The 25,227-nt window shown below is 28.6% G+C and overlaps 1 pseudogene; it reads right to left on the bottom strand.

Moving 5' to 3' along the window:
* Positions 1 to 4,195: 4,195 nt before the first annotated feature.
* LOC125833300 (uncharacterized) lies at positions 4,196 to 11,776 on the bottom strand (annotated as a pseudogene).
* Between the last annotated feature and the right edge of the window lie 13,451 nt (positions 11,777 to 25,227).

The following is a 25,227-nucleotide window of genomic DNA, read 5'->3' as shown; positions in this document are numbered from 1 at the left end:
TTTAATGCAACTGATGAGAATGTGAAAGAGATGCAAGATGACCTGTCTGGAATTGGTCCAAAAAGTTGATGCCCAAGTTGTGTCAATCAAGTAACTCGAGCAGCAGTTTAGTCAGTTGTCCTCTACTGTGAACCCACGTCAGCCTAGCATAGTTCCTAGCAACACAATCCAGAATTCGAAGAATAATGGGCATTGTATGGCAGTCACTACTCGCGGAGGTAAATAGACCATTGATCCGCCTATGCCTTCTGAGTTGGAGTTGTGGAAGAAAAAGATGCCGATGAGATTGAGGTTACTAGAGAGTCAAAAAATGCTACAGAGAAATAAGTGGATGTGACCCAAAAAGTTGTTCCTATGCCTAGACCTCCACCTCTATTCCCATAGAGATTGGTGAAGAAGACTGAAGAAGGAAAATACGACAACTTCATAACTATGTTGAAACAATTTTTCATCAATGTTCCGTTGATAGAAGTTTTGGAGAAAATGCCTGTTTATGCCAAGTTCATGAAGGATTTGGTGACCACAAAAAAGGGCTGTCAGTTTTGCGAATGATGAAAGGCTACAACATTGTAGTGCCATTGCTACGCGGTCACTAGTGCAAAATAAAGAGGATCCTGGAGCTTTAAGTATTTCTTGCACCATTGGGATGTTGCATTTTGTGAAGCCTTTGTCTGATTTGGGTGCCAACCTTAATCTGATGCCATTGTCGTTCTACAAGAAGTTGGGTTTAGGGGCTCCAAAACCGACTGTGATACGTCTAGTCATGGCTAATAGAACTATGAAGAAGCCCATTAGTGTTCTCCAAAATGTCCTTGTGATACCACTGTGAGGTTGATTTTGAGGTTCCCATCATCTTAGGGACACCATTCCTTGCTACTGGTGTGCCTTAGTCGATATGGAGAGAGGGCAGGTGAAGTTTCGACTGAATAAAGAGGAGCTAACTTTTAATATATGTAGGTCTATGAAGAAGGAAAGTGATCTCAAGTCAGTATCAATGGTGAATCATATTGTGGAGCGAGGTTCTGAAGTGTCTATTGAACAAAGGTAGGGTGTTGATGCACTGGTAGCAGTAATGATGAATTTTGATGGTGATGGCATTAAAGACTATGATGAATTAGTTTTCGCACTTGATAGCTTCAAATTCCGTTCCAAACCAAAAAGATTGGAGCTAGATATGATGAATCGCGACTCTCCACACGCAAAACCGTATGTGGAAGAAGCTCCAAAATTGGAGCTCAAGGCTCTGCCATCGCATTTGAGGTATGTATTCTTGGGGAAAGAGGGCACTTTACCGGTAATCACTGCGGTGGATTTGAGTGAGGTACAAGTAGAGGCATTGGTTTCTGTGCTGAAGAGGTTCAAGAAGGTTAGAGGAAGGACTATTGTGGACATTATTGTGATTCCTCTTGGCATTTGTTCTCATAAAAGCCAACTCATGCCCGACAGCAAGCAAAGTATTTAGCACCAATGGAGACTGAATCAACCTATGCAAGAGGTAGTGAAAAAGGAAATCATCAAATGGTTGGATGGATGTTGGAGTCATATACCACATTACAAATAGTAGTTGGGTCTGCCATGTTCAGTGTGTACCTAAGAAAGGTGGGATTACTGTGGTTCCTAATGCAAAAAATGAGCTTGTTCCGATGAGGCCAATGACTGGATGGAGAGTATGCATGGACTACCGCAAGCTTAATGCTTGGACAGAAAAAGATCACTTCCCGATGTCGTTCATGGATCAGATGCTGGGTCATCATGCTGATAATGGTTGATATTGTTTTCTTTATGGGTATTTGGGCTACAATCAAATATCCATAGCTCCGGAAAACCAAGAGAAGACCACTTTCACTTGTCCTTATGGGACTTTCGCCTTTAAAAGGATGCCATTTGGGTTGTGTTATGCTCCAGCGACCTTCCAATGATGCATGGTGTCGATATTTTCAGATATGGTGGAGGACACTATTGAGGTATTTATGGATGATTTCTCTGTGGTAGGTGACTCATTTGATAGTTGTTTGATGCATCTGGCCGAGGTACTGAAACGGTGTGAAGAGTGCAATCTTGTGATCAATTGAGAAAAGTGCCACTTCGTGGTGAAAGAGGGTATAGTTCTGGGTCATCGGATTTGTGAGAAGGGCATTTAGGTTGATAGAGCTAAAGTTGAGGTAATAGAAAAGCTTCCACCACCAATCTCTGTTAAAGGTATTAAAAGTTTTCTTGGGCATGAAGGTTTTTACCAGAGGTTTATCAAAGATTTCTCTAAAATTGAACACCCATTGTGCAAACTACTCGAAACGGAGGTGTAACTTCCACCACCTATGCTCAAGTAAATAGAATTACAAATGAAGCAACAACACCACATCAAAATATTATAAAAGGATGAGAAATGTGAAAAAGTCACCTAACGAACTGATGTGATGTCAAAAGGAATGACAAAATCAGTTATGCTTATCAAAAGTCAATTGAAAAAAAAAAAGAATCGTGTTATACCAACCAAAGGAATATTTTTGTCAAAAAAATAATTTTCCTACTAAATTGTAATCCAAAAAATCATGCGACATTCTTTGCAAATTGGCAGTACTTGATATGAATTTATAAAAATATTGTTGCCACAAAGGGTAGAAATTTTTTCTTAAATATCTAATACATCAAGTGACATTTTAATAAGAGTAGACAAAAAGACTTAGCTATCTATACCACCTTAAAAGCCTGAACTCTTGAATGTTGAATTACTATAATACCTCAATTAAACATACTGAATTTATTTTATTTATTAATTATATTATATTAAAAGTAGATACCTTTTCACATTAAAGGATTGTGATTTTTTCAAAGAGTTGTGAGTTTTCTAAAGGGTTGTGACTTTTTTGACGGGTTGTGACATTTTCGATGAGTTGTGACTTTTTCGAAGGATTGTTATTTTTTAAAAGGGTTGTGACATTTCCAAAGGGTTGTTTCTTTTTATGATGACTTGTGACTTTTCGAAAGGGTTGTGACTTTTCTGATGAGTAGTAACTTTTTCGAAAAGCTTTAACTTTTTTGATAAGGCACAATTAGCACTTATTCATACTACTATTTGCTAGCTATAAATAGATGGGTTTTCTCTCACTTTTAAACTACAATTTTTTAAGTTTTCTACTCTTCTTCTTCTAAAAAAAATATCAAGGGTAATTTGTAACTGTTGATTAAGTTCAAAATTCAATGAAATTCGAGGTACCATATAAGAAAGAGTTGGTGAACAAATTGTAGCAGATCATTCATCAATTCACATTCATCTTTTTTCTTATGATTTTCATGAGTAAACAGTGAAGAAAAGTTGTGGGAAAGAGAACACAAATGTAGAAAAAGTCACATGATTTGGGTAAAATATTTCTTCTTTGTTTTTTCATTTTTATTCTATTACCCTCAAACGAAGGAGTTTCTTTCTAATTTTGCTAAAAAACGAGCATCAATGTAGTCCATTGAATTATTAATTTTGATGTTAAATCCACTATTTCAAAAATCAATTTTCATGTTTGGTTATAATATGATAATATAGTCATGATAATAATTATTTTTAATAGATATGTAAGTAAAAATGAACGGAGAAAGTAAAGTGTTGGTGGCAAGATATTTCAATCAAATGAAACCTTATAGTGAATATAGCATGAACATATTGTTTCGTCTTACTTCTTCATTGGCTATACATTGTGCCATATATTTTTTCTTTTTCATATTTATATTGAGTATGAAAATTTTAAAGTATGAATTTCTGGTTATTTTGTGTTCATTTTAATTTGAGAAAATGTTACGTCACAAAATACACTCCTTGCTGGCTATATCAAAATAGATAAGAAAATAGTGATTGATCATAAAATATTCTTAAAATCAAATTAAAGATTTTATAAATAATATTTTAAATTTTATTCATCAATTAATTTTTCTTAATGAAAAACTTTAATATTTTATATCACGATACAACTTCTATAAGATACTAGATACTTTCATTAGGCAACAACTATATGATATGTATGTGGCACAAAAAAGGAGAAGACTATAATTCTACAAAGATAAGGTAGAAACTTAAACAAATTAAATATTTTTCACCAAAAGTGATGGTGTTCATGTATAAAACAAAGTATTATATATAATATTGTAGTCCAAAGATCTTCTTGACCTTATCTATGAAGTTTTGGGGATCCTCACCAATCTGTGATCCTCAGAACTTAGTCTGATTCATCCTAACAAAATCACGAACCCTGAATGCCACTGATCCACTACTAGCATTTTCAGGAACTGGAACTTGCTGGTTGTTCTGGTTGGTCACACTATGAGTCAAAAGCTGAATGGCGTTCTGAAACTCTGCATTTGAATCTTTCTGATCTGGGACTGGAGGAGCTGTGTTAGTGTTGCGTGCACTCACATTTTTTCCATAATCTCTACGAGGAGGCATGATCTGAAAGTGCATAACGTGGAGTTAGAAACGAGGAATAAGATCATTCCTTATGCAAGATAAGAGTAACAAGAAAATAAAGTTTTCCTAAAACATTCCGTAACCTCCCTCTCATTAGATATGGTGCACTTAACATCTACGAAAATGACCTACTTAGTGTGGCATTTCAAACATCCTAGGACTTTTAAACCTAGTTCTCTGATACAAAGTTTGTCATGCCTGAAGCTACCCTCAAGACGCGAACACGGGACCTAGGATCACGAGTGACCCCAAGCTAACCCTACTAGCACATCATAAGCATACGAAATAAAGTGAAGTAAGAAAATACCATGAGGAAGCTGAGTCATAAGATGAACTGAAATGATTAGGAATACCCATATTCTAAGTCTTAATATATATAAAACTGAGAAGAGTTTATGATATTGAAATAAAACTCAAATGCTAAAATTGAATCTAACTATGTCTGAAATAAGCCTCTATCTAACTAGAAGTGATGGGACATGCCTCAACTAAATCTATCAAAAAATCAAACTAAAGACTAAAAATAGAAAAGAAACATGTCTCTTGAACTCGGAGAATGAGGACTCACCACTGATGCTGCTGAGCTGAAGATCAAGAACCGATCTATGCATGATCTGAATGCTGACAACCTGAACCTATATCACGAGAAGATGTAACGCAGAGTATGCATCATTACTTGGAAGGTACTGAGCATGCAAGATAGAATAAAGCTGAAAAAAGCATATAACCGAGCAATGATATAAGATAAGAAAGATACTATACTGAATATGTTGAACATGATATAACTGAATTCAATGACCACGTTTCACTACAACAAATAGGATATATAGCTACGAAATTATTAGCTACGACATCAAATTCATCACTAATTGTTCGATTTTAGTGACAAAATTTACTTTTCATGCTTAAATATATGAGACACATACTTTTAGTGATGAAACAAAAAAAATTCGTAGCAAAGTTTCATCTACTAAAGATTCCCACCAAAAAATTAATTGGCGCCATTTGTTAAGTAGTGTTAGTCACGAATTTAAAGTTATCGGTGACACATTATTTCGTCACTAATAATGTATCTAATTCATGACAAATTATTTTTTGTCTTAAAATTTATTGATTTTTTTGCCCAAAAAAATTTCATCTAAAAAAATATTTTGTTACAATATCGACAAATTAGAATTCGTAGCTAAATATTCTAAGTTTTAGCTATAAGAATTTAGCTTTAATTATGATATTTATTTTTGTCACTAATAGTGTAAATAATTGGTGACAAAAAATCTATTGTCTCTAAACAATCTGTGATTTAGTGACAACAAAAAAATTGTCACAAAATATGTAAGGTGTTAAATAGCGACGACTTAAAATTTGTAGTGAATAATTCAACTATTTGCTACGAAAAAAAATCATAGCTCTTTCGTTAATTGGCGAGAAAAAATATTAAAACCAATGAATTCGGTCCATTTTGTAAAAATGAAAAAGTTCAATTCATGAATTTTCTTAAATTACACAATTATAAAATGCATCATTTCAAAATACAATCCAGGTTATAAGTATCGTGAGTGGGCTACGATTTTGCCACTAGATCACTAATATTTGTTGGTTTAACACTTCTATTTTTTATTTGATACACTTTCATCGATAAAGACGATAGAAAAAATAATTTTTCAAGTCTCGGTGCTAATTTTTGTGCATGTCTATTGATTTGTGATTGGTAAACTTCATAGACTAAGTCGATCTATAATTTGCTTTTGTCTAAAAATATGTAGATATTTAATAGTAATTCCACAAATGCACGTAGATCAACTTTACAAAGATAACATCGACTTACAAACTTAGACTTTGCAAAGGTGCGAAATATTTCATGAATTTCTATTAATTTTTTTCATCAGTGTGAAAATTGAAATAAACTAAAAAATGAAAGCACAAATGAAAGAAACGAACAACCTAGGATTTCAAATATATTATGATGAAGTACTATAGTTATGGGTATCGATGTTTTTTTTTTACAAAACAATTGATTTACTGACCGAATTGAACCGATTATTCAATTTTTTAAATAAAATCGAAAGTTTAATTTTTTATAAATTTATAATTGTACTATATAATTTTTTAAATTTATAAAAATAACAGAATCGTACTGAATATATTTAAAGATATGTTAAAAAATATACAGTTTAATTAAAATATAATCTACATTTGAATGAATTGTGGGTGGTAAATTACATGCACTTGTGTACGTGTATAAAGAATCATATAATATATTATATCTACAAAAGTTAAATTTAAAAGAAGTGAATGAAGTATAAAATAAATTAAAAATGAGAGACAAGAGAGAGTTGATCGGATGGTAAGCACTCCTCACTTCCAACCTTAAGGTTGTGAGTTCGAATCCCCAAGAAAGCATAATGTAGGATCTCCTAGGGAGGAGTTTAAAATAAATTTGAGATGGGGGGGGGGGGGGGGGATAATAGGAAAATTAACCTATTTTTATAATAATAAAATTGTCCCTAATTAATACATTTAATAACAAAATATTTTTTGGTATATAAAATATAGTAATTAGTGACGAAATTAGATTCTGTTCAACTACGAAATGCATATAACTTTAGAGACAACTGATATCGTCACTGATTAAAGTAAAATAATTAGTGACTGACCCTAGTCCACTCGGTATTAAGCCTACTCCCAATTAGTTATGTAATTAAAACATTATGACTGAAATTTTCTAATACTAGATAGCTCAAAATACTGACATGATTACTGACAATGCAATATTAATGTATTAATAAAGAAACATTGGAATCTGAGGCATGTATATCTGAACTAGCTAACCTAGCCTGTGTAATTGATGAACTAAAAGAACTACATAACTAGGGTTTCTGAGTTTATGAATGAATCTGGGAAAAATCAATTCTACAACATGATAATCTATTTTGGAACATTAAAATAGCTAAGTCATCATAATCTGCTGAAATTCTAGAAACCCTAGGTCTAGATAATATGAAGGGAATCAAGAATCCGACTGAATTCTAGGGACCTAATGCGCGAAAGGAACCCACTAGTGAAATCCCACATACCTAGTGACGAAATTCAGGGAGAAATCTTTCGGTTTCGGGGCAGGAACTGACGAAACCTTGTTGTGTTTTCTTGAACTAGGACTGCTCGACTTTCTCCTCTAGTTTCCTCTAAGTTTCGCTTGATTTTGGTGAATAATTGATTAAGTTAGGTTCAAATTAGTTTACTAGGATAAAACTGACCAAAACTACGTAGTTAAGGGGTTAAACGACGTAGTTTAGGGTCCAACACATAAGAAAAAGACTAAAGGACCCCTAACTTAAAAGCTGCTGAAGCCACCGACGGGCCTGACGGACGGACCGTCGATCGAATGACGGCCCATCCTGTTAGTCCATTGATCGTCTTCAGAGGATGGGTTCTGGGTGTTCTGAACAACGGTCTGGACCACGGACCCTAGTCTGACCTACGGTCCGTAGGTCCTAGCGTAGGCCTGGAGTTAGATTAATCTTTTGGGCCTTTCGAGGGAGGGTTGCAGGTGGACATCCACGAACCACCAGGATGGACCGTGGGTCACCCTACGATCCTTGGATGGCAACCGTGGGGTGCCCCTAAAACTTCTGAAAATCTGCTAGTTGGTCTATTTTCTGATACGGGGTGCCCCTAAAATAAAATTTTCTTGCTACAATAGCAAGCTAAACAAAATATTTGGAGCCCAAGGTTAAAATCAGTGGCGCGTAGCAATGTACCAAATAGTTTTCTTATGATGATGGTATCCGGACTCGCTTTTAAATTTCACTGTGTACTTGTTACCTCCCATTAATTTTGTGATCAACGTTTAGACAGGTTGGAATCATCTAGTGTCATTTGCTTTCGACTGATATTTTGAACTTGCAAGGTACCAGAGGTAGTTGTAATGATCCAGAAAACAACTTCATGAAAACCATCGTCCAAAATGAAGAATTAAAAGAATTCTACATGACATTAGAAATAGAGTAGGTTATGAACTGTCACAAGATTCATTAATACTAGCAAATTGAGCAATGAACCAGGATTCTATAAATATGAAAGACACAACATATAGACATCATCATTAGAAATTATGGTTGCACATCAAGCTCAACAAGAAGAATCACAAGCACAATAATGGTAATATCTAGATATATCAGCCTAACAGATACGCTCCAGTAAATCTGAACAATATTGCAAAGGCAGAGAACCAATAACACATATTATTTGTTTCATTAACTTATATTTCCAACTTATGTTTCAATGATAACACTAATTCTAAATAATCTGTGCAAAATAAAAATAAAAATTAGACATTTAAAATCTTTGAAAAGAAGGCATAAATCTAAAGAAGAAAATCACACACTACGAGAATCAAGGAGATTGACTCGCATAAAGATGGAAACAAGAAGAGCAAGCAGCATACCACAAGGAAAGCACACCCTACCAGAATCAAGAAATAATGACTTGTTTAGTTGCAACAAGTGTTTTTGGTATTTGTGGACAAAAGGAAGCACTGAAATGGACGAAACTTACAATGAACAAATGTATATTTTTTGTATCCAAAAAGAAACAATACTTAAAACAAGACAACCACGATTGCACATACTGAAATAACTTGCTCAGGTACCGATATTCAAGTCAAAGTGACAGATCAACCAAACAAGACGATGACAAGGCAGAGAACTTAACAATGTTATTCACACAACTTTCCTTTTTGAATTTATCTTGAATGCAAACTCCTTTTGTAAGCTGATATGATTATCAAATTGGTCATTCTGGTAACTGTAAACCTCAAATTGGAAAAAAATAGCATCATAAGGAAACAAAAAACAATTCATCAATAGGTTATACCTTTTCCTTAATTGATTCAATAGAATGCAACAACTCATTTCCACTCCTTTTTTGTGAGCCACACAAAATACATATGCCAACATTCAAAATATTTTCGATGTCAGCACGAGAAGCTACAGATTTGCAAATGCTTTAAAGCTTCACAACTTGTGAATATTGACAGAAATACTCTGGATCCAAATTGATGCTTCCTCCGAATGTCCCAGCCATGTAAGCTCGTTGAGCACAGTCTAGATGGGAAACATGTCCACATATGTAGCCATTTACTATTGCTTTACATTGAAACCCATCATAGTCCAAATTGATAAGTTCAAAGCAAAGGTTACAACAAAAACTAGGCTCAATGCAACAAATATCAGAAAGCATGGTCTCTAGAAAAGGTTGATACTGCTCCTACATTCCTCCGGCATGCTAGGATTTCATGCTAATTTGGATTTTGTTTTTATTATTCTTCTTCTTCCTCTTGTAGCAATTTTCTTCTCTTCCAGACGAAGAAGCTAATAACTACAAGGAAGTTGGATAAGCTAGAGAAGGTGGTGGTGGTATACCTTCCCTTCTTTTTCTTGATCCACTTCCATCAGATCGTAGGCCATAGCTAGCACCAAATGGAAGAGCTATGGTATTTATGTCGAGGCCTCGTGAAATACTACCTCTCCCTCCTGGTGCCTCCAACACCCTCTACATAGAGGGACTTCCTCCGAACAGCTCCAGAAGAAAAGTAGCTCATATCCTTTGAGATGTCATTTATTCAATCATTATTAATTTCTAAATATATTTGTTGTTTGTTCCTTAATTGCACTTAAAAGATATTTTTCGTCCTTTTGTGGGCTACATAGAAGTCAGAATTGTTAGAAAGGAATCAAAACATACAAGTTGATATTTATGTCATTTCTATTAGTATAGTATTTTTCTACCAAGTGATTTTTTGATAAAAACTTCATTTTGTAGCGTGGTGGAGATACTTTTATCCTTGGCTTTGTGGATTTAGTAAATCCAGTGTGCAGCTATTGCTTTGAGTGCATTGCATGGTTATTTTTTCTCAATGATAATAATCCATTATCCAACTTCTTTATAATACCACGAAAAGTTTCTTTATAAGTCACTAACTGAGGTTGGACAGTGGATTATTATCATTGAGAAAAAAAAATCACCTTGCAATGCACTCAAAGTAATAGTTGCACACGCTGGATCTACGAAATCCACAAAGCCAAGGATAAGAGTATCTCCACCACGCTTCAAAATGAATATTTTATTAAAACATCACCTACTAGATAAATACTATTCTAATAGAAATGCCATAAACATCAATTTACTTGTTTTGATTCCTTTCTAACAAATCTGACTTCTATGTAGCCCACAAAGGACGAAAAATATCTTCTAAGTGTAGTTAGGGAACAAGCAACATATATATTCAGAAATTAATAATGATTCAGTAAATGACATCTCAAGAGATATGATCTCCTTCTCTTCTAGATCTGTGCATAGGAAGTCCCTCTATGTAAAGGGTTTTAGAAGCACCTGGAAGGAGAGGTAGTATTTCACGAGGCCTTGATATAAATAACATAGCTTTTCCATTTTGTGCTAGCTTTAGCCCACGAGCTGATGCAAGTGGATCACGAACACGAAGGCAAGGTATACCACCACCACCACCTGCTCTATCTAATCTAAATGCCTAGTAGTTATTAGCTTCTCCGTCTGGAAGAGAAGAGAGTTGCTACAGGAGGAAGAGGAAGACTAATTAAAACATAATCAAAATTAGCATGAAATCCAAACATGCCTGAGGAATGTATGAGTAGTGTAAGCTTCAGCTTCAGGTTTACCAAACTTAGCTTCAGTGATTACCAAACTTCTACAACATATGTGACCATCCTTATCTGTAATGGATTCGATATGAGAATAAGATAGTAAAGGTTGCATTCGGTCCCTGAAAATGTAGTCCTATGTTTCATATCTGAATCAAAATCGATATCTAAATAAAAAGAATGAACTTTTTTTTTAATTGATGCAAACAACCAAATAAATCTCTACATGCTATATACCGAGCCTTGTCGAAGCTAACCTTTTGAGCTTGGCGACTGCTTAGAAGGAATCACCCCACTAAATGAGGTAAAGAATTAGTTGATATCCATACCAGTATACTCATACTGGAGATACTTTTTCAGTGAAATCTTACTTCTAAAAGAATTTTTCTTTTCCATCTTTTGGAGCCTGAAAATGCTTCACAAGATATGAATATCTATCCTTCAAGGTGCATAAACCTGTAGCTCTTTTTCCTACCTCCCAGCCCCAATTATCACCAGCATTTGGCCAATCTACAAGAAAATATGGTAAGCTTTTGCCAGAGTCATACTCTGAAACTTGATAAAGTTGAATCCCAGTTTAATTTATTCTAGATGCACTCCCTTTATGTACAACAAGTGTACGATTCTCCCCCAACTCCTCATTGGCTAACATTTAGCTAGAAATATCCAACTCTGTTGATATTAATGAGACCATAGAAAAAGAAAGAAGAAACAACAGCAGTCCACATCAGAAAGCAATCCAGTTTTTGCTATAAAATAACTCTTGGAGAAAGACAAAAGCAACTATAAGAGAAAAGCGAAAAGTTGGGCATTCTCCCCAGGAAAACAAGACATCTATGCTTTAGATGAAGATAAATGTAAGACCTTTCAACATGAACTACAAAAACACTCTCCTCCCAAGGACAAAACAAAAATAAAAAGAAACATCAAAGCTGACCAGCAAAATGTTTGTGTATAATGCAACATGCTTGACATAAACAGCTAAAGTTCCAAGCCACCTTTGGCGTGTGATTATGGTTGTTGTTCAACTTGTATTAGTAAGATACTTAGTTTAATGAGTATTTTCAACACTATAAGCTTTAAAACAGTAGATAAAATAGAATCTGAAACAAATTAGAAATAATAAACAAAAATATTTTTTTCAAAGAAGAAAATCGAGCTCATAGAATGCACAATGTCCTTAAGGAAATTCTTCCCCTCAAGTATCCGAGGTTAATGGAATATATCCTCTTAGGATAGAACGATATTACTGACCGGTGTATTGGTACCAAAAACCACAGTGTTAGAAACCACTCAACAATAGTAAAATGCATTTAGAATACTTGATTTAGTAGAAGAAAAGTTTAGAAATTCGGTAATTGTTATTGAAAAATAAGAGGAAACCCCTGTTATATATAGACAACAAAGGGTAGTGTGAACTAGTGCTTATTTTTCCTTATAGGAATTATCACAACCCTTTGAAAAGTCACAACCCTTCAGAAAAGTCAGTTTTACGGAAAAAACACAATTTTTCATAAAAGTCACAACTCTTCAGAAATGTCATAACTCTTCATAAAATTTAGCAACTTTTCATAAAAGTAGCAACTCTTCATAAAAGTAGCAACTCTTCAGAAAAGTCAAAACTCTTTATAAAAGTAACAATTCTTCATTTTCCATTCACACCTTTTAAAACCTAACAATTAATCGTGGCATTAGATAAATTGTGGTCTTGAAGGGTTCTTTTTTAATACATCCTACAATAGGCCAATCCTAATATGGTATAAAATCCTTTCAGTAGGTACAAAACTAAGGTTCTGATGAGTTCAGAAAGTAGGATAAAACAGAAATCTCCTTTCAGAAATGCCATGACAATCTCAATCTCATGTACTTATATTTATCTTTCGAAACCATTTCTTTAGAAATTCAATTCCTAGGATGAAAAAAGTTACCTAATATTTTTTGTTCACATTAGCATTTGAGACTCTATCAAAAATTATACAACACATTTTTGGTTTCCTCCCATTAATGTTGTGTTTTGAACTTACTTCACCCCTAATTTTAGAAGAAAACAATCAGCTTGGTCATATATTTAATTAAACTTACTACTATTTATAGGAGACAATTCCATTTAGAATAAGTAGGTAGCAGTTAGCACTATTATTAAGTGGCGGAACTAGGTATTGGCAATGTTGTTAATTGGAAACCCTTCGCTGAAAAATTATACTGTGCAATTAAGGCAAACCTAATCTTCCTAGTTATATGTAAATTGTTGAATCCCCTTGACATAAGGGAAGATACTTGTGTAGTTGCAAATGGAATTCAAAATCTATTTAGATCATATATTCAAGTCTTAGGTGTACAATCTAGTATTTATCTCCATCATCCCCTGCTGTAATAACATTTGAGAGTCCTATTTAAACCATCTACCAACTCTAGATTAATTGTTTATAAATAGCAACTGGCACTTGATACATTTTATAAGTTATTTTGGGGCATAAGTCATGGGTCGCTCATGTGGATCCCACCAGACCCAATATAGTTTCTGAAAAAGAAGATAAACACTATTTTGAAAAGAGTGAGAACGGTTACATTGTTTAACGTAACATATAGTACCTTTAAAATTGTTCTTCACGCTTGAAAAACATAGAGAAATATCATCAACAAAAAATAAAGAAAATAAAAATTACAGACCATAATTTTTTTAACATTGACATCAAACAATCCAAGAAGATACTCAGTTATTGACATTGCAATTTGTTTCCTTGAGATTCAAAGTCCGATTCAGAGCAACTCCTCAACAAAGACATCGTTGATAAGTATTTCGCTACTGTTAAAAGATACACAATTTTATTCCTCTTACTATTAATAATTACATTGGTATCAGAGCGAGGTTAATTGTTCCATGAGTGAGATGTTATTTCTTGAATAAAAAGTGTTGAAGTGGTTTTTGCAAAATTTTACTTATAGGAAAAAAAATTCGATCTAGACAATAAAAAATCCAAAAATGTGAGGAATTCTTACCTTTAAGAAATATTAGTAGACGAGAATCAGATCGGATATAGAACTGATGGGAATCGAACTCGCCATCTTTTGTTCTAAAATCATACGTGCGACGATTGTTCCACGGATCTCATTCTGTAAATGAATAATATATTTATTTTCTCCATTGTTCCTTTGAACAACAGATCTGGAAAAAAAGTTGTTTTTCCATTATTTTGTGGGTCTATTTATTCATTTTGGAATTTGTGGGTCTGTTTTTTTTTTTGTGAAAAAGATGATGTTCTAATGAAATTTGATAGAAGAAAGATTATACTAGTACAATGGCTTTCTTGAAGAGTTGAAAAGTTTTGCACTACATTAATGATTGTTTTTAATTAAAAAAGGGAAAGATTTTATGCATTTTTGTTATTCTTGGAAAAGGAATTAGGGCAGTACCAGTACAGTGTTGTACAAGTACTAAAGAAGTGTAGTACAAGTTGTACTATTACTGTTTTTTTAATATGGGAAAAGGTGAAGCCCTCTATTACTTATACTAGTATACGTGCCCGCGCGTTGCGCGGATAATTTAAAATGTAATAATTTTATAATTAAAAATAACTAATAAAATAAAATTATATATATATATATATATATATATTATGTTGAATTTTTTAAAGGATAATCAAACATCAAATACTTCGAATAAATTTACGTGTCTGTACTTTATTCTTTTTATGTCATTTGAATAAATAACTATTTTAATAATTTATTAATTCTAACATTCCATATGAAATATTTGATATCGATTAAGTAATCTTGATACATTTTATATATGTTTTATTCAAAATATTATTTATTGTATTAATTTTGTGTAAAAATATAATTAAAAATTTGACATAAATGTAAAAATAATCATAATTAATATTATTATTAATAAAAAAATTCACTACTATGATAAATAGTCTTAAAGTCGTAAAAATTCACTTCTTTACGAATTCCTTTTATATAATTGATATACTCTTAAATTTGTTAAATGACTTATAATTGTGATATTGCTTAAAGTGATATTATGAGAAACATAATTTATTGCCTTCTATGTTTGTGATAGTGATAGGTATCATCAAATTTATAATAAACATAATTTAATGTCTTCTATGTTTATGATAAAGATAGGTGTTATCAGCTTATAAATTTTGGTATGACAATTTCTCATTTATCTTGTGCTAAGGTTGAAATTCTGCAAAAAAAAAAACAAAACAAAAAAACAAAAAAAATAAGAGATATGAATTAATATAATGAATAAATTATTAAATTCTAAAAAAATATTAAAGAAACAAACCTCTAGCAATTACTTTGAAGTAATTTTGGTGTTGCTTTTCTACTTCAAGGATCTTCAAAACATTAAAATCTTACCTTTTGAATTCGACAACATAAACCCGAAAAAGAAGATAGAAATTAGCACTTAAATTCAAGAATTTATTAACAAAAATTAAGGATAACTACAAAAAAGTTGAGAGAACAACTTGTAAACAATGATTTTATTTATCAGTAGCACGTATATAAAGCGTTTGAATTTGACAACATAAACACGAAAGAAATATAAAGATTAGCACTTGAATTAACAAAAAATAAGCACAATAATTATATTATATATATATATATATATATTTATTTATTTATCTTTTAATTTTTTTTTCTAGAACTCATCATTCTAATCAAAGTATAATATTATGATAAACAATTTAATGTCTTCTGTGTTTTTGATAATGATAGTATTATCAGTTTATAAATTTTGCTATGACAATTTCTCATTATCTTGTACTACGCTTGAGAATTTGCAAAAAAAAAATATAAAAAAAATAAGAGATATGAATTAATATAATGAACAAATTTATCAATATTAAAAAATATTGTAGAAGCAAACCTCTGGCTATACTTTGAAGTAATTTTGGTGTTGCTTTTCAACTTCAAGGATCGTCAAAACATTAAAATATCACCTTTTGAATTCGACAACATAAACCCGAAAAAGAATATAGAAATTAGCACTTGAATTCAAGAATGTATAAAAAAATAAAAAAGAGAAATACAAAAAAGTTGAGAGAACAACTTGTAAACAACAATTTTCTTTATCAGTAGTCTATATAAAGCGTTTGAATTTTGTAACCGTTTCCTATTAGTTGAAAAATAATTTTTTTCTAAAAAAAAGGAGGACAAAATCGTTATTTATTGAAATTTTAAATTTTAATTTTTAAAAATTTTAACTGTGCATCCGTGTTTCAAGGGTAGTGGAGAAATGGGATAAGCTTAAAGGGAAAGTGCTAAACTGCCGTGTTTTATATTAATTTAATTCAAATTAAACAGATTGTTTTGTTAGTATATTTACTTAAATGAATAATTTTAATAATTTTAATTTAAAAGTTTACAGATATTTAAAATTTTAAGCTAAGTTAAACAAAAAAAATTATTGTTATTATTATTATTATTATTAGTTCAAGTATTTTTATCAGTAAAGATAGAACATGTAGATTATAGGTTGTATTTTATTAAAATATAATTATTTAAAATGCAAATAAGAAAAAAGATCTGATATAAAACTTAAAACTTTAAATGATAGTTAAATAATTAAATAATAAATTTAAAAGAAACTTCCCTACAATGCGTTTTTTTAAAATAAATAATTTAAAAAATAATTTTAGTTTAAAAGTTTTTCAATTTGTTTAGAAGTAAGAGTGTAATATGAAGTTTTAAAACTCCATATTTAGTGGGATAATAATTTATTTTTTCAAAACTGATTTCACGTTAATACAATATATATAATAGAGATGATTTAGGGAAATTATTTTTAATTATGAAAGGAGAATTTTTAAAACTGATTTCACGTTAATTATAATAAATATTTTTAAAAACTCACATTCTGTTGCTATTAAAAAGGAGTAAAACGTGATTTACTATTCAAATTTATTTAGAATTCAAATTTTGTAAAAACTGATGATCTCCACATATGTTTTTTCCTCTAAATTCGGTTACTTTTAAGAAAAAACAGTTTCTTACTTTCAATTTTTAAATTAAAAATAGAGATTAATTGTGGCGCTGACACGTAAGCGCTATCACCTCTCCTATATATATATATATATATATAGATTATTATTATTATATATTATTTATTATTATCTACATTTGTTTGGCTAAAACAACTGTAACGTTTTTCTTTTTCTTTAAAAAATCTAACAATTTCAATTGGCTAAAAAAACTGTAACTTTTCTTTTAAAAAAGCAACTTTTTTTCTTTTATTAAATTATTATTGAATTAATTATATTTAATTAGTTGATTATTTAAAAGTTAAAATTAGAGATTAATGTGGTGCTGACACGTAGGCGCTATCACCTCTCCTATTCTATATACTAGTATACGTTCCCGCGCGTTGCGCGGTTAATTGATAAATGTAATTATAAATATTAATTTATTGACAATTTTAAAGTTTAACTTATTTTTAAATAATATTATCAAATAAATGCTTCACATTAAATATGTATACATAATAACTTTAACAATATATTAAAATAAAAAATAAAGATCCAAATCCAACGAAGTAAACACCAATCATCCTGCAAATAAAAACTTTGAATCATTAAAGGTTATAAGCAATAAAAAATAAAAAAAATCAACAAAAACTAATGATTTGCAATAATTATTGATAAGAGATTTTAATGCTTAAAAAGTTGCTATATCTATATTTCAAATCTCACTGATAGTGTTAATTCTAAGTATGAAGTTGATTATACTAACTTTGTCTCAATCACTACAAAGTCACATCCAAAGAAGAAGGAAAAAATTATATTGTAAAAAAAAATTATGCATAAATAGAAATAGAAAACAAATAAATTGTTTTACACTTTTCATAATAAGAGTTCCCTAATTGTCTTTATCTACATATACTATATTTAGATTTTGAAGTAATTATTTTTATGTAAATATTTCATTAACGTATTCATTTATATAAAATTTATAAAGGGACTTCTTTTAAAACTAATAAACATAAACAAATATTAATTAATAAGCATAAACAGATATCAATTGTTAATAATAACAAAAAGTGTATGAATCTTTTTTAGTAATTTGTATATTTAATTCGTGATTTTTTTATCAGTTAAAAGATCAACTGATAAAACAAAGTATTTACATACTTATGATAATATGGTTAAAGGTGAGGTATGTATCGAAAAAAATCTTAAAACATATTTTAATTTGACTTAATTATTTAAAATAATCATAATTATTTATTTCATGATTATTTTATTTTATTTTATTTTGAATTAAATACTGTAAAATAAAATGTTATTAACACATATTTTTATTTTTTTATTGATTATAGAACTGTGTAGTAATTTATGGGTAATGGCGAGTTATAAAACTATTTTTTTTTTTCCTTTTCATTAACGTATTCATTTATATAAAATTTGCAAAGAGACTACCTTTAAAACTAATAAGCATAAACACATTTTAATTTAATAAGCATAAACAAAAGGCTTATGCAATTTATGTACTGTAAAATTTATAAATCCTCGCGTAAATAAAAACTCAAATTAGACTAAATAGATATCCATCACTATGATTAGAGAATTGTGGAAATATAAATTTTAATAAAATATTAAAAATATAATTAATACAGAAAAATAAAATAACTATAGAAGAAACTTTAAAATATGAGGAAAAAAACTGTAAAGAAAAAAAAAATTTCATGATCTATTTCGATGTAATTAACATTTTGATTTTTTTTATTTTATGTTTTAAATAGTTAATATTTTTTTTAAAAGTTAGTACCTATATTTTAGGAACTATTACTATCCATTCATAACTCAAAATTAAATGATAATATTTAAATTTAAATAAATTTTAAATGATCCCACTAATTGTAAAATATTTAATCCCCACTACATTTTATTTTTATAGCTTTTTTTTTTGTATAAATACAATATTATATTATTTTTTAAATAATATTGTTATGTTAATAACTTCCTAACTGTGTGACTTTATGCAACTGCAAGTTATAATTTTTTTTGTTTTGCTTTACTTGAGGAAATTCAGAACGTGTGCATTTTTTGGCTTTTTATTGATAACAGTTAGAATTATTTATTTTATTTATTAAAAATGGTTAATCCACAACCATTTTGATTTTCTTTTTTCTTTTCTACTTTTTCAAATAATTATTTTTTAAAATTTTGTTATTTAATTTTTTTCATATTTCATGATTTTTTTTTATTGATTTTAGGACTGTGTAGTAGTGGAAGGAGTAATGGGGAGTTATAAAAATGTCTTTTTACTAACGTATTCTATTTATATAAAATTTACAAAGGGACTTCTTTTAAAACTAATAAGCATAAAAAAAATATTAATTTAATAAGCATAAACACATATCGGTCAATATAATTAGTTATTTTAGCCACATATTTTAATTAGTTTATTAATATATTTTTTTGTTTCTTTCTGATTTTATCTTCTTCTTTTTGTTATTTTTTATTTAAAAATAAAAAAAATACTTATCCTTTACATATATTTTTATATTTAAAATAATTTTAATTTTTATTTATAAAAAAATATAAATTATTTTTCCTTTTCTGACCTTATCTTTTTTCTAAAAAAAATATTAAAAAAAATTATCCTTGCCCTTTATATGTGTTATATATATATGCATTCGTGAAATAATAATATTCTCTTTTTTTAAAAAAAAATTAATAGATTGAGATTTTATAAGTGATTTTCTTGTATTATCTCATCCTACTTTATCTATAGAATGACGTGATTATCTTTAAATTAAATTCAAAAGTTAAAGGTACAAAAAAAATTTATGGTCTTTTGTCAAATATTAAGTCGTTCGTTTCAATATATATTAATTTCATGGATCACGTATGCATTGATTAATCTATTCAATAAACAAATATGATGAATTTTAAAAAATCAAAAGGAATAACTAATGAAAACAATATAACATATCAACTTAGTATTTCGTTTATCAAAAATATATCAACACAAAATCAAAACACTTACAAAATTAAAATATATTGAGCACATAAATTTTACAATTCAACATTACTGCAAAACAAAGAAGAAATAGTTAGAAAAAAATTCTTACAAAACAAAATTTCTCCAATGATTAATTTATCAATATTTATATTTTTTGAATTAAAAATTAATAATTACTCTAACTTCACAATTTAAAATTTGAATTATATATCAACTTAGTATTTCGTTTATAAAAAATATATCAACACAAAATCAAAGCACTTACAAAATTAAAATATATTGAGCACATAAATTTTACAATTCAACATTACTGCAAAACAAAGAAGAAATAGTTAGAAAAAAATTCTTACAAAACAAAATTTCTCCAATGATTAATTTATCAATATTTATATTTTTTGAATTAAAAATTAATAATTACTCTAACTTCACAATTTAAAATTTGAATTATATATCAACTTAGTATTTCGTTTATAAAAAATATATCAACACAAAATCAAAGCACTTACAAAATTAAAATATATTGAGCACATAAATTTTACAATTCAACATTACTGCAAAACAAAGAAGAAATAGTTAGAAAAAAATTCTTACAAAACAAAATTTCTCCAATGATTAATTTATCAAGATTTATATTTTTTGAATTAAAAATTAATAATTACTCTAACTTCACAATTAAAAATTTGAATTATACGGGGCACTAAAATCACCCTTTAAATTTATCCATTGACTAACGTACCAATATTTATATTTTTTGAATTTAAAACTTAGAAATTACTTTAACTACACAACTTAAAATTCGAAATTATAAGGGAAGTTATGTTTGATTTTTTTTTGAATTGTTTTATTTTCCTTCAGATTTTCTTTAAAATTATTTTTTAAGATTTTATGTTAATTTTTGCAATTCATTTATAAATAATTCAAAATATTTATAATAAAAAGATAATAATTTCCCACAAAAAAAAAAAAGAAAAGGAAACACACATGTAACTAATTACTATTAAAATTTTGAATTTTAAAAAACTGTAAAAGTTAAAATAATAGTAAAAATATGATAGTTAAAAAAAAAATATTTTCAAATTTATTTTAAATTATAAAATCTTCTAAAATTACAATTTTAAGATATAACAAAAGTAGAATTAACTATAAATGTAACTTTTTCGCTTTCCTTTAATGATTTCTGAGTTCCTGCAATCAAATATATAAAAATAAATTCTAAAAGGGAGCATTTTTTGTTAATAGAAACTCCATTGGTCATATTAGTCATATAATTAGTGATTAAAACCTTTAAAAACTATAAAATTTAATTGCGGATCACTATCATAAATTTATAAAATTTATTAATTTATTTTGATGGCCCATTAGTTCTCCAATAACACAATATAGATTTTATCTCTTATTATAATTATCAAATCTCTTTTTCTTTCAAAGAAAACATCATCATTAATTGATCTATCCCTTGTTTGATATTATGAATTTTTAAAAATATAAAATTTAAATTTCATAGCCATTGAATTGAAATAGTAAGACAACGAATTTCAACAATATCCTGAAGCCAGAATTGACTTCAAATTATACACATATACAGGCGAAATAAATGGGTTAAAAAAATCTAGACTAATAAATAAAATTCATAAAAAGACATAAATCCTATTTATCAATTATATTTAATTCATCTAACTAAGAATAAATTTTCAAAAAGCAATTAAGAATTAAGAAAAATTGATCATAAAATTCTATACATAAATTCATATATACAGACACATAAAGGGAGAAATCTTACTAATTAAATTTGCCAGGAGATGACATTGCTGGGAAAAACACATGCATATAGATATATTAGAGTGAGAAATTGTAAAAATTAAATTTGTTGCCGTAAAGGAAATAAATTTTAATCGTTTATTGAACGAAGTGAAGTGATAGATCCATTGGTTGCTAATGATTGATTATTGCAAGAGAGTTTTTGAATGAAAGAAAAATCATTTGGTATGAACTGATATACTACCATTAAGGATAATGCTAAACGGTTTATATTCGGTTGTTGCTAATTTGTAGGATGTGGATAAAGACTAAGAAAATATTTCTTATTTATTATTATAATTTTATTGATTCTGTTTTTTTTGTTATAATTTTAGTGCTTTTTCTTTGTCATGCTGACAATTTTATCTCTTCTATTTTTAAAAAATAAAGTAAATTACGTGAAGTTGTAGTGATTTCAAACATGAAAACAGTAGTTAGTTTGCATTTTATTAGGATCAAATATATTTAATTTTTTATTATTATTTAAAAAGAGACCACTTCAAAAGTTTTTAAGGTACATGAATCCTAAAAATTGTTTTAATTTTATTTTTAAATTGTTTTTATTTTTTTTATTTAATATATCTATAAATTAAATTGTTGTATTAATTATTTAATATATCTAGAAATTATGTGGTACTGACATGTGACACTATTTCCTCTCCTATTATATATATAATATAAATATATAATATAATATATAGATTTAGATTATTTTTATTAATATTATAATATAATTATATATTTAATTGTTTTTTTAAAAAAACTGAAAATGAAAGACTATTACATGTCTTTTACAGAAACTGAAACGTTTTTTTAATTTAGAAAAACTAACAATTTCAATTGGGGTAAAAAAACTTTAACTGATCGTTTAAAACAGTAACTTTTTTTATTTGATTAAAATATTGACTTAATTCTATTTAATTAATTGATAGATTTAAAAGTTAAAATTAGAGATTAATTGTGGTGTTGACACGTAGGCGCTATCACCTCTCCTATTATATATATATAGATATAGATGATAGATTTAAAAGTTAAAATTAGAGATTAATTGTGGTGTTGACACGTAGGCGCTATCACCTCTCCTATTATATATATATAGATGATAGATTTAAAAGTTAAAATTAGAGATTAATTGTGGTGTTGACACGTAGGCGCTATCACCTCTCCTATTATATATATATAGAAATAAAGTAAATTACGTGAAGTTGTAGTGATTTCAAACATGAAAACAGTAGTTAGTTTGCATTTTATTAGGATCAAATATATTTAATTTTTTATTATTATTTAAAAAGAGACCACTTCAAAAGTTTTTAAGGTACATGAATCCTAAAAATTGTTTTAATTTTATTTTTAAATTGTTTTTATTTTTTTTATTTAATATATCTATAAATTAAATTGTTGTATTAATTATTTAATATATCTAGAAATTATGTGGTACTGACATGTGACACTATTTCCTCTCCTATTATATATATAATATAAATATATAATATAATATATAGATTTAGATTATTTTTATTAATATTATAATATAATTATATATTTAATTGTTTTTTTAAAAAAAACTGAAAATGAAAGACTATTACATGTCTTTTACAGAAACTGAAACGTTTTTTTAATTTAGAAAAACTAACAATTTCAATTGGGGTAAAAAAACTTTAACTGATCGTTTAAAACAGTAACTTTTTTTATTTGATTAAAATATTGACTTAATTCTATTTAATTAATTGATAGATTTAAAAGTTAAAATTAGAGATTAATTGTGGTGTTGACACGTAGGCGCTATCACCTCTCCTATTATATATATATAGATATAGATGATAGATTTAAAAGTTAAAATTAGAGATTAATTGTGGTGTTGACACGTAGGCGCTATCACCTCTCCTATTATATATATATAGATGATAGATTTAAAAGTTAAAATTAGAGATTAATTGTGGTGTTGACACGTAGGCGCTATCACCTCTCCTATTATATATATATAGATGATAGATTTAAAAGTTAAAATTAGAGATTAATTGTGGTGTTGACACGTAGGCGCTATCACCTCTCCTATTATATATATATAGAAGATTATAATATAATTATATATTTAATTGTTTTTTTTTTGAAAACTGAAAATGAAAGACTATTACATGTCTTTTACAGAAACTGAAACGTTTTTTTAATTTAGAAAAACTAACAATTTCAATTGGGGTAAAAAAACTTTAACTGATCGTTTAAAACAGTAACTTTTTTTATTTGATTAAAATATTGACTTAATTCTATTTAATTAATTGATAGATTTAAAAGTTAAAATTAGAGATTAATTGTGGTGTTGACACGTAGACGCTATCACCTCTCCTATTATATATATATAGAAGATTAATTGTGGTGTTGACACGTAGGCGCTATCACCTCTCCTATTATATATATATAGATATAGATTTGTTGATAAGTTTAACACTATGTGTTTTTTTAAAGTCATATTAGATTTTTTTATGACTTAAATATATAATAAGCATGTCAATAAGATTGGTCTTGATAAAGTCATTTTTTCCTTATATTCTTTAAACATTTTTTTGTCTTCTACAAATGATAGTGGCATGTGTTGTCACATTTAATGGTTCAACCATTCTTATTGTTTCCTAGTTTCTATTTCAGACATGGCTGAACAAGAACAAACTCGAAATACTCCAAGTCGAGCAAAGGGACAATATAGAAGAGCATGTCGTCGTATGACATGTTTCTAAGGGCGTGAAATCATATGGTTTAGTATTTCAAGGGCAACACAAAAAAAAAATATTCTAAATAATTTAAGTGTTTGAAGATGTCCCCTAATAGTTCAACTCGTGATTTTATTCACCTCTTTGAATTGAAGTGGGCTAAACTGGATGATTTTATTGAAATTTCAGATTGGAGAGTCTTAGCTTATCTAACAGACGCTCTTCGTGAACCTTGGATTAATAGATTGACTGATGTTTATCATTACATTTGATAACCCAATTAACTTTTTAGGATGTATATTTTTTGTCTTGAAGACTTGTGGGAGGATTTTAGAATTTAGATGACTTGTAATTTGTTATTGCTTATTCGAATTTCAATATATAAATTATGTAGTTTGTATTTTTCCAATTTATGTTATTAGACTTTAAAATCCTTGTTAATAAAGTCTTAAATATATTGGTATGCACATTAATAAAGTAGTTTCAAATTTTGGTTGAATTTTTAGTTGTAGATGATGATTGGATGCGTACATGTCTTTTCGATTTTACATTGAATATGAAACCTTTATGAGAATTATTTTTCTTGAATGTGTATGTCATATGCATGAAGGATTAAAAATTC

The sequence above is a fragment of the Solanum verrucosum genome, unplaced genomic scaffold, assembly GCF_900185275.1.
Source record: "Solanum verrucosum unplaced genomic scaffold, falcon-dt-bn FXZP01000274.1, whole genome shotgun sequence".
NCBI classification, from domain to species: Eukaryota; Viridiplantae; Streptophyta; class Magnoliopsida; order Solanales; family Solanaceae; genus Solanum; species Solanum verrucosum.
The sequence above is the reverse complement of the archived record's forward strand: the minus strand, read 5'-3'. Positions and strand labels throughout refer to the sequence as shown.